The sequence below is a fragment of the Symphodus melops genome (genome assembly GCF_947650265.1).
Source record: "Symphodus melops genome assembly, chromosome: 1".
Taxonomy (NCBI): domain Eukaryota; kingdom Metazoa; phylum Chordata; class Actinopteri; order Labriformes; family Labridae; genus Symphodus; species Symphodus melops.
In genome coordinates, this window is record NC_136691.1 from 47487610 (window position 1) to 47497897 (window position 10288).

The window sequence follows — 10288 nt, forward strand, 5'->3', positions numbered from 1 at the left end:
TTACCTTTTGCCATTGAAAAGAAAAGATCTACATTATAAATCAACATTAAAAACCAATAACACTCTAATTCATCCAACAAAGGTTCAAAGAATACAACGAACGAATGTAAGTAGCTTAAATGTCTGATCTTGTATGTGGTGATGAAGGTGTTTTAGTGGCTAAACAAAGCAGCATCTTGGGGACTAGACCTTTCAAGGCTAAAGGTTACAATGCAAGTAGCTTGACCAAAAGACAAAAAACATCGTCTGTATGCTTAAAATAAATAATTTTAATAACCCCCTGCTGTGTTTGGAAAGTCTTATCAGTCATTGCATAAAATATTTTATTGCCAACAAGAACACACATCCTAGATGTGCACAACTGATTTAGGATCAGTACCTATATTGCCAAAAGTTGAATCTTAAGATAAAGACTTTGGTCCACGTTGGGAGTCGGAGCATGTTAGAATGGCGTGATTGTGTCATTTAGCATTATGGAGACTATAACCTTAAACCCCTTTCCACAAACCAACCGCAAAACATTACATTCAATCCATGAGTTTTGAGAAAAAAACATGAGATTAAACTACTTTCTTAAATGGAGCTTCCCTGAGCGCCAAGAAACCACTTACCAGAACTCTGATCTGCTAAGAATCCTGGACGAATCCAAGGTTCATTTAAGACATTCCTTGAGTTTGAATAGTTTTAAAGGAGCAGAAAGTCAGCCAGTGGAAATCTGATAACTGTGCATTACTTCATATAGTTTTTTTTCTTTTAATGGTCTTAAGCCCGGACAGTGTGGGTAATGACACAGGTGATGGAGGTTACATCAAAGCATGAGCTACATAATGAAGCAACATTTTGTGCTTTGGTGCCACAGAGTCTGCATGTTACTATGTTAGTGTGTGTGCTTTGTTATTCTTGTAATTTAACACACATTTCAAGCAAATGGCTTTCTCATAGCTGCTTAGATTGCAATCATATGATGAGGGCATTACTTTAAAAAAAAAAAAATTCAATGGCAACACAGAATAAAAAAACCCTTATACCCCAAAACTAAAAGCAACATATCAATAATTAGTGCTGCCGGTATCAGCAGCAAATTCATGTACAGGTTGTGCAACCTCTAAATGTGGCTGCTCCAGGAACCTATACTTGCCATACTTCTTTTGTTTTTACAGTGAGAAAATTGCAGAATAATCTAAAGCAAAACAATAATATATATACAGTATATATATATAGGTAAGTTTTATTCCATTTTATAATTTTAATCAATAAAGAGCTGGGATAAACAATCTCTCCTTTGTCAATGTAGAGCATTGGAAAAATATTAATTCCTAAAGGCCAAATAGAATAGCTCTCTTAAAAGCTGGAGGCTGAACCTTTGCTTCAGACCAAAAACTATAATCAGAGCTCTCACAGCTTCTTCTCTTACAGGTCACACAGGTTAGTTGAGTCAGACGTTCAAGGTTTCTTGCTCTGGGAAACTTCTCTCTCTTTGCCTTTTTTTTTACAAGATCTGATGAAACTTCAGGACAAACTGATGCAACAACAGAGTTTTGGAGTTGAACCTTGTGTTGGTCCCTGCAGAAGTTCTCCCTAAACAGGCCCCACAACTAATTTGTTCCAAGCAGGAGAGAGAAGCAGACAGAAATCTGCCTGTTGAAGTCAAACTGAGAAACATTCACTATAGCTACATAGACTAAGTAATAACTATTGATAAATAGTTATTGCTTTTTTTGGATTGAATGGAATCTAATGACAAGAGTATATTGCATAGCAAAAAAAACTTTACATGCCTTTGTGGAACATGCTTACTCCCTTTATTTCTCTTAAGAGGTGTAAAAAACATCATAATTTGAACGTGTGCGTGGTTTGGTTCAGGATTGCAATTTTCCTCACTATCAAAGTGACAGCTACACATTAATCTTGGAATTGTTTCATGTTGACCAAAATGTGAACGGTATCTATCTGAACATCAAAACCAGGCCCCAGAATCGATGCCAGAAGTTCCCTCGCAAATGAGTCCCATATGGTTTCAACCAAAACAACTCCTCGGCTTTGTTTAAATTTATACAAAACTGCTGTATGTTTGTGGACTACACAGTAGTTTGACTACATGCTTGTTGAAAAGTGTTTGTTTTACAGTTAACACTCCTTAGCAAAGTCATTTTTCAGTATCATTATTCTCGACACGTTTTCCTCTATAGTTCTTTAAGTCTTATTCTCTGTGGAGTCTGGCAGGCTGATTGGGTTCTTTCTGTTTACCTTTGTTCACCATCAGATTGACAGATAGTTCAGTGATTTCACAATAAGTCGAAGGAAGATACCACATTCATTTAAGCACTGCTCAGATAATGGCTGCTTCCTTTGGTTTATAGAGTTATTATGTGGTTTACCAAACGCTAATTTAGATGCTCAGTTGCAGCGTCCCATCTTCCTCAAAAAATGATAATTGACTCAGTTGTGCTAACTTTCTCAGGCTCATGTTTTATGCATCAGTGCTTGCTGCCTGTCTGCTTTTGTCATTGATACCGAGCCTGGCCTGCTGCGCTCTGCCCGGAATGGCAAAGAGCCTTGAGTTTTCTTCCAGCACGTCCCCAGTCCATTATCCAGAGGGATGTGCAGCTCATTGCATGGGCTTCACAAGACCTTGACTTGCCTGCACTGGTTTGTTTATGGGTGTGCATTTGACGTTTTGTAAGATTAATATCATCATTGGGTGAGAATATGTAAATCTTTATCTCTACACATTCCTTATCTCTGGGGGGGGGGGGGGTAAACCCCTAATATAATGGTTGGGGAAACACTGACTATCCTTCTCAAGTACATGCTGCTAAATGCAGGACTTTTACTTTACTTGTTTGAATAACAAGCAAAGTTTTCAAAAGCGTACTTTGGCAAGTACTTTGGGTAAAAGTATCAAGAGTATGTGTTTGTTATGGAGAGTAACTGTCCCCTGTCAGAGATACATTTTCATCTTTAAAAATATAGTTGGATTATAATTACTGACATGTTAACAGTTAGGACTGTATTGGATGGTATATCTGCACAAAGTGAAGATCATTTTGTTTACTTTGTGCTTTATATTCAAGTGATTGTTTAATTGGATTGTGATAAAACCTCTTATTTTAGTCAGCGGTTCCCAACATTTTTCCATGGAGACCTCACTACTCTTACTGTATCTAAGAAAAGCTGAGCCCCCCCCCCATGACCCTTGTAAAAAAAAGTGATACATTGCTGTCAAATATAAACATTACTTAGATTTTTTTACCCATAAAATCCCAACAAATTAACCCTACATTTTTCTCACCAAAAGAGCTTTGCAAAAACTGTCAAGTAAGTGCGTCTTCATGTCCTTGAGCTCTTTGGCTAGTAGGAAGCCGATTATGTTATTGATGACTTTGGCTTCATAATAATTAAGAAATATTTCCCCCTGAATTGTGGTGCACTTGTAGCAGAAAATCAAATATTCAAGTAAAGAACAAGTGCCTTATAATGTACTAGTACTTGATTATATTGGATGTCCTTTTACTACATTAACATGTTCCTGAAGAGTGCAACTATAATATCGAGTATATGTACCTTTGAGTGGTCACACTTAAGGTGCCTGGACGTGCTCGCCTTGGTAAAATTAGAACGTCATATTGAGTGCTGACAGAAATGCTGAGAGCAGGGCAGCACTGCAGGAATTTTGGAGATGACTTGGCCTATCTGTCATGAGGTGCAGCTGCTCCTGTCTGGTAGGGAGAGGGGGTGGGAGGGGAAAATAGAGGATGTGTAAATCAGGTCTCGCTTGTTCCCCTAAACTCAGACCAAAGACTTGAGTAAAGCTTAATGGAAAAATCAGAACAAGCAGAAGGAATCCTTTGGACTCTCAAGGCCTCAGTCTGGTGAATTTGTCATCTGGATGCCTGTAACGTGTGCATCTAGAAAAACTCACAAGTAACAAGAGAAAGATCTAGATGACATTTTTCTAGGATTTTGTTAATTGTAGTGTGCTAATGTTGGATTTTCAAATTCTTATCGCCAAATGTTCCTCATGCTTTTTTTGCCTTTGATGTGAAAATGTAAATGAATGCTCACACTCAACACTCTCTTAAAACACACCATGTGGGAACCGTGTTATCTCAAGTTCAAAGCATAGCCTGGGTGTCTTTCTTCCTCTGTGGAGAGACTTACTCAACCCTAGAAAATGCTTTAATGATTAGGCCTGAGTGTGCTGGACAGTTTGATATCGAAGAGTCAAACCAGACGTTTTGAACCTTCCCATGCAGGGAGAAGCTGCCAGTGCTGTTAAGCTAAAGTCAGGCAGCAGAGCTTCAAAACTATTGTATATACTACTCACCTGTGAAGTTTTTAGGTAGAGGAATATTTAATATGGATAACTATTTGAAATACGAAAAATCCTCAAATCCTAAGTCCTACTACAGTTTAAAAAAAAATGTTTTGTCTTTTTGCATTTATTAATTGCACAGCTGAAGCAAGACAGGAAATGTTGAAGGGTTGGAGGCTGGGTTTGAACCTGTGGCTGATACGTCCAGCACTGTGGCCTCTGTATATGAGATCTTCTCTGTACTGACTTAGCTCAACCAGCTCCTGAGTTTTTATGTTTGTTGGTTTTATCTTTTAACAGAGCCATTCCTGCCAATTTTTTCCATGGGGCTTAAGTCAACACTGTCATTGTTTGTGCCTTTTAGTGTCTTTAAGGTACACATCTTAATTTGGATAATCTATCTCATTATTCTAATCAACCTCATCTCAGTAGCAGTTGCAAATGTTTTCAATGACGTGTACACCAGGCACCTATCTGCACCAAGACAAATGTCAGCACCAGTCAGATTTTCTGTTTTGATATGTTAGAGACTAAAACAGAGCTGGTAGGAGACTGAATGTTGGGCTTTTTTGAAGAATGCCTAAAAACACAGCGTCTTTAGGGAAAAGAAGTTCCAGAAGTCTGACCATGGGGTTCAAAAAGGTGCAAAGCTCCTGAATCATCCGCTTCTATAATCTTCAACCAATTTCAAATTGATGACCGACTTAATGCCTGAGGAACTATGACTGTCTTCAACACCTTTGTTAGGATATTTTGAAAAAACTAAACTGAAAAGACAGCTTTTCTTGAGACCTTTTTGTATAACTTTATTAAGAGAGAGAGTGAGCAGCTGTGGTTCTGTGCCTTTCTAATTTTATCAGCTTGGCTTTGGAGCATCTGATACTTCTGACCCGAGAGGTCATCTTAAGCATCTTTGTATGGAAAATACCTTCCTATTTTTACACTTTCTATCAAAACTCCTACTGTCTAAATCTGTGGGGTTAATTCTACTGCTGTGATGACGAGAAACAGAGAGAACCTTTTTCCCTGGGCTCTTACTTTGAATCTTCAGGCTTATCATCAGTGCTCTTGGGTATTCTCAGGAATACGTCTGGAGGAGGTAGATAAAAGAACACAGCAGCGGGAGAGAAAGGTCTTCAAGTTGACATTATCCAGCAATCTGATCAAGGGACTTTTCAGATAGTTCAATGTTGACTGATAAATCAGCCTCTGGTGTTCTCCTTTATCTTCATTCAGGGCGGATGGATCGAGACAGAAAGTATTTCTGCACAGGGAAGGCCAGAAGAAGGAGCAGATTGTTCCTCTGCTGTCGCACACAGATCAGAGGTCTGCTGTGAGTTGGATGGATGAGTGTGTTTCACTGTGTGTTTGCACTGTCTATATGGGTCCAGACTGCCAGACTCCATACATAGAGACAGACAGGGTGCATGGCCGGGTCCAGGAAATGACCATGATTATGCCAAAGGTCCCCTAGTGTCCCTCATGGTGAAGGATGTGGTATGTAATAGAGCAGAGATGGAACTCAATAATGTCTCAACAAAGAAAGATTTTTTTGTTGTGCCATCTATTTCTGCAATAAGCATAATCTGTCTTTCTTTTAAACAGTCTTTACCGTCCTGGATATATATGACTATAGAACAAATGAAAAACCTCCTACAAAGCATTTCCAGTTAGGTTTGGAGAGGTGACTGAGCAAGAAGGCACTCAAAGGTCAGAAAAGGCGTCACGAGCAAGCCGCTGCACATCCACACTCCACACATTCCTCTTTGCTCACAGTGCGACCACAGGCTAACACAGTGAGGTAACATCGAGTGGTAGCACATAAGGTCGTAAACCTTTGGCCACCACAGTGAGACACACCTGCCCTTTAACGCAAAGAAACACAGTGAGGAGTCGTGGATGCACACCTGGATTGGAAGCAGGAGGGCAGCAAAAAAAAGGAAGGAAAAGCAGCCCAAGGGAAAACTTTTAAAAGTTTCTCTGAACCTTTTGTTTCGTGTTGATTTTGGTAACCCTAGTGCACAGAGCGAGACTTCTTATCTCTCTGCTGATCCTGTCCTGTAGATCTTCATTCTTCTAACTTTTACTGAGAGATACATTAAATAAATGTAACGTTCAGGCATTAAAAAACTAAAGATGTAATCAATCTTAATACTATATACAATGTATAATATGGTCTTTTTGATTTTCTTGGTTGAAAAGAGGCCTTAGTATTCCTTTCTGCGTGTTTCATAACCGACTAAAAACTTCACAAGAGCTCAATTTTATTCACACCAGTTTTATGTATGCTTTTTTTAAATTAGATTTTTTTAAACCCAACCCTGACATGCTTTAAACACGTGTAAACAATTATTTTTGGATCACAAGCAAATAGAAAAGTTAGCATTTTAAACCATTTTCGTCAAAACAGACATTAGTGTATAGAAACTAAAGGTCTGAAAGCATCCAATTCCTTTTATTAAAATATAAACATTTATTTTTTGTGAAATTATTTGATAATATAGTACTTAAAAATGTGCTCTCAAATATGTGGGGCCTCTTGATGCCCTCTCTCTTTCCTTCTTCTATTTCAGTTAACAAGCCGAGACATTTCTTCTCCGTTTCCAACAATTGGAGGAAGACTAAACACATTCCACGGGACTATATTACTCCTAATTTAGCTTTTACGTGCTGTTTGATTTACTTTTAGTAGTCTTAGTGGTTATTTTAAGAGTTGACTGACTTGATTTTAGGACCTGGTGAATTTTACCCCCCAAGACTTGGGCAACAGTTCACTTTTGGTTCATAAAAGGTCCTTAATTAAACAAGCCTGGATTTTACTGAAGCTCAATGAGCTCAATAATCATGTTTTTAACAGGTTGTGAAGTGCAGTAAATATGTTTTATTGATAGATAATATGCATCTCATTAACACAGTGGTGCTAACCAACTATGATGATTGGAGGGAATTTTGAAGAATAGGATACTGAATCTGTATCTTATCGTATCTGGGGGGCAGCAGTAGCTAAGTCTGTAGGGACCTGGGAAATATTCTTGAGCACTGCCGAGGTGTCCTTGTGCAAGGCAAGGCAAAGCACCGTACCCCCATCAGCTCAGGTGCTTCCAGTGGGGGAAGCCACCGCACCCTGACAACCCTCCATCAGTTCATGTCCCCTTGTGTGTGACGTGTGTGTGTGAGAAGCATGTCACTAATAACAGAGTGAGAACCAGAATGTCCCCCTCTGGGATTAATAAAGTATATCAACTTTAAAAAAAAACAAAAAAACCCAAAAAACTATTAGACTTCAATTATGCAAAACAGACACTTTTTGGTCATTTAAAAGTATATTAAAATCAGTGGGGAGTTCATGGTTCATGTTCATGTAAATTTGGCTGCAATGCCTTCTGTTTTTTTTGTATTAAACTAACATGCATACAAAGGATTGGTTTGGATAATTAGAAACACAAAACAAGAAATAAGAACCACAAGCTTTTCCAATTCCACCCAATTGCCAATTTTGTTTGATGGAACGAAGAAAAGTCAGTTATTATCTCACGCCTCGCATAAAAGCTGAGACTTTCTTGGCCCCTGGCTGAAGTTTCCACAAGCTTTAATTGAAATCTGTTCTGTAAGTCATGATTTCTCCAGCTATAAAACAAAGACAATAACCATGACCAAAAACTGCAATCTGCCACTTGCATTGCATGCTTGAGAAATGGTGATTGGAGCTAAATAACAATGATATTTGGGGCGACTCTGCCAATAAATATTTGCAATAACTAAGCTGAAAGCATTACCGTCCCAAGCTTCTCCTTCCTGTGGATCAGTGTTAAATTATCAACGAATCCAGCTTGACTTATTGCTTCTTTATGGATCATAACACAAACAGACTTAAACCATAGTAACAACCCTTCTAATGAGAATCTCAAAGCACTCCAATATGGGATATAAAGTCATTAGTTTTCTTGGCATGCAGATGCTTTGTGGAAATGCATAACGAACCACATGTTTATGTTCGCAACATCTTTGCAGAGCAGAATTACAGATTCAATTGCAAAAACTCTGTGAAAACACTGACAAGTTTTGTTGGACCTTGTGGCACCATTGTAGTTTTTTTGAATCACTTTCAGTTGCCTTTCATTGTCTCCCTCGGGACAAATTTGCTTTGGAAACAAGATAATATCACATACAGCTCAAAACAAAGAACACAGCACGACTGTGTCTGTATACATGTAACATAAACTTCCTAACAGCACAAGAACACATACATCACTTCATTTGCACTTTTTCACACACTCTTTCTTTTGCACATATACCCATATAACATCATTTATTCTCTTGCACTGATTTTTATTGAGCTAGTTGATTTTCTCTGTTTTTATTGGATATAAGAATACGGCGTTTGTGTTTGAACTCCTGTGCACACTTCATGTGACAGTCCTGCTACACACTGGGAAGAAGTCATAAATTGTGCTAATAGAACTGTAAACAGAACATAAACTCGCACGGAAAGAGTCGCACAGATTATTTCGCTTGTGTGTGACACTGCTGAATTAGCCAAACGACCTGATGGATTACCTGCAGCTGACCCCGGGTGTTAGTTGTGATGAATCTGTCCAAAACCATATGGGGCCCCACCAGAGTTATTGCCTGGCTGTTATCAGCTGAAAGCAGACACTGACGGCTGTGTTGGGCCAAAACATCAGCAGCAAGACGGCTTTTGTTTTACATTTTTTTCTTTCTCAGGAGAGAAAAATGTTGGAAAGTCCGTCGTCTTGCACAGAAACATTAAACTATTAATGTTTTCTTTTAAAAGTCAAAGTAAACTGTTTTGAATTCTCCTCATGATTTTTCTCCAGATTGTATATCTTCCTCTATATCTCACTGTCAGCGACCGAGAAAATGGGAAAGAGTGAGATATGGCAAGAAAGAGATGGACAGAGACAATCAAACAGAGCTACAACACAACAAGTAATACTCACTTAAGGCTTATAACAGCAATACTTAAATCAACTAGTATTTTAAGATCCGTTTTTGAGTTTCGCCTCCATGTGATTGGACGGTGGACAGAGTAGGAAACCAAGGAGAGAGAGTGGGGAATGACACGTGAGAAAGGAGCCACAGGCCGGACTCCTGCCTGGAGGATCACAGCCTTCGCACATATGGTGTGACCCAACCACTAGGCCATCTGCACCCCAGGTCTAGTATATTATGACAGCACTAATAATGATAAGAAAAGTAAAACTGATAAGGTTACCCACATCAACACTCCACTTGATCCTATACAAGTCAGCAACTTCATTTCACTCAGTGGTAAATGCTACACTACAACATCTACATTTATTGATATACTGTTGTAAATAACAGTATAATCAGAGTGGAACACCTCTACATTATTACTATATAAAACCTTTACATATGTATTTCACAAATGTGGCCTGTAAGCTGACACTTTAAAATAGGACCTGTGTTTCATCAAGGTGGGCAACATGTGGATTGGTCACATCATTCTTATCCACAGTAATCCCTTCACAGTCAAGAGTTCACAGAGGATTGATGCATCGCTGCGGCTCTGTCAGACATGTGCTTTTTATTTGGTCACCAGGCATCCATGCTGTCTTATCAGCACAGCAGAACCAGCCGGGAATGCACGCCTGCACTTTGTAGGGGACATTGGCAAGAGGTTGTTGAAATGTTTTAACTTTTTAAACGAAAAAAGTTCAAGCTTAAGTTTCTTAACTGTAGTAACAGATCTTGATCTTATTTTTAATCGTTCTGAAGCTCAACGTGTGCTTTCCAAAGAGAGGTCTATAACAAAAAACAACTCAAAAAGTATTCTCTTTCTCACAGTCAAGGAATCTGGATGTTATTTAAAGCTCTTTGCTGAAGTTAAAACTCTTCACAAATAGCCAACCAATGCTAAGTAGCTTTAAATAGATCATACTTCCATGGAACTGAATCTTGATTTTCGTTCTAGCGCAAGCTTTGCATCCA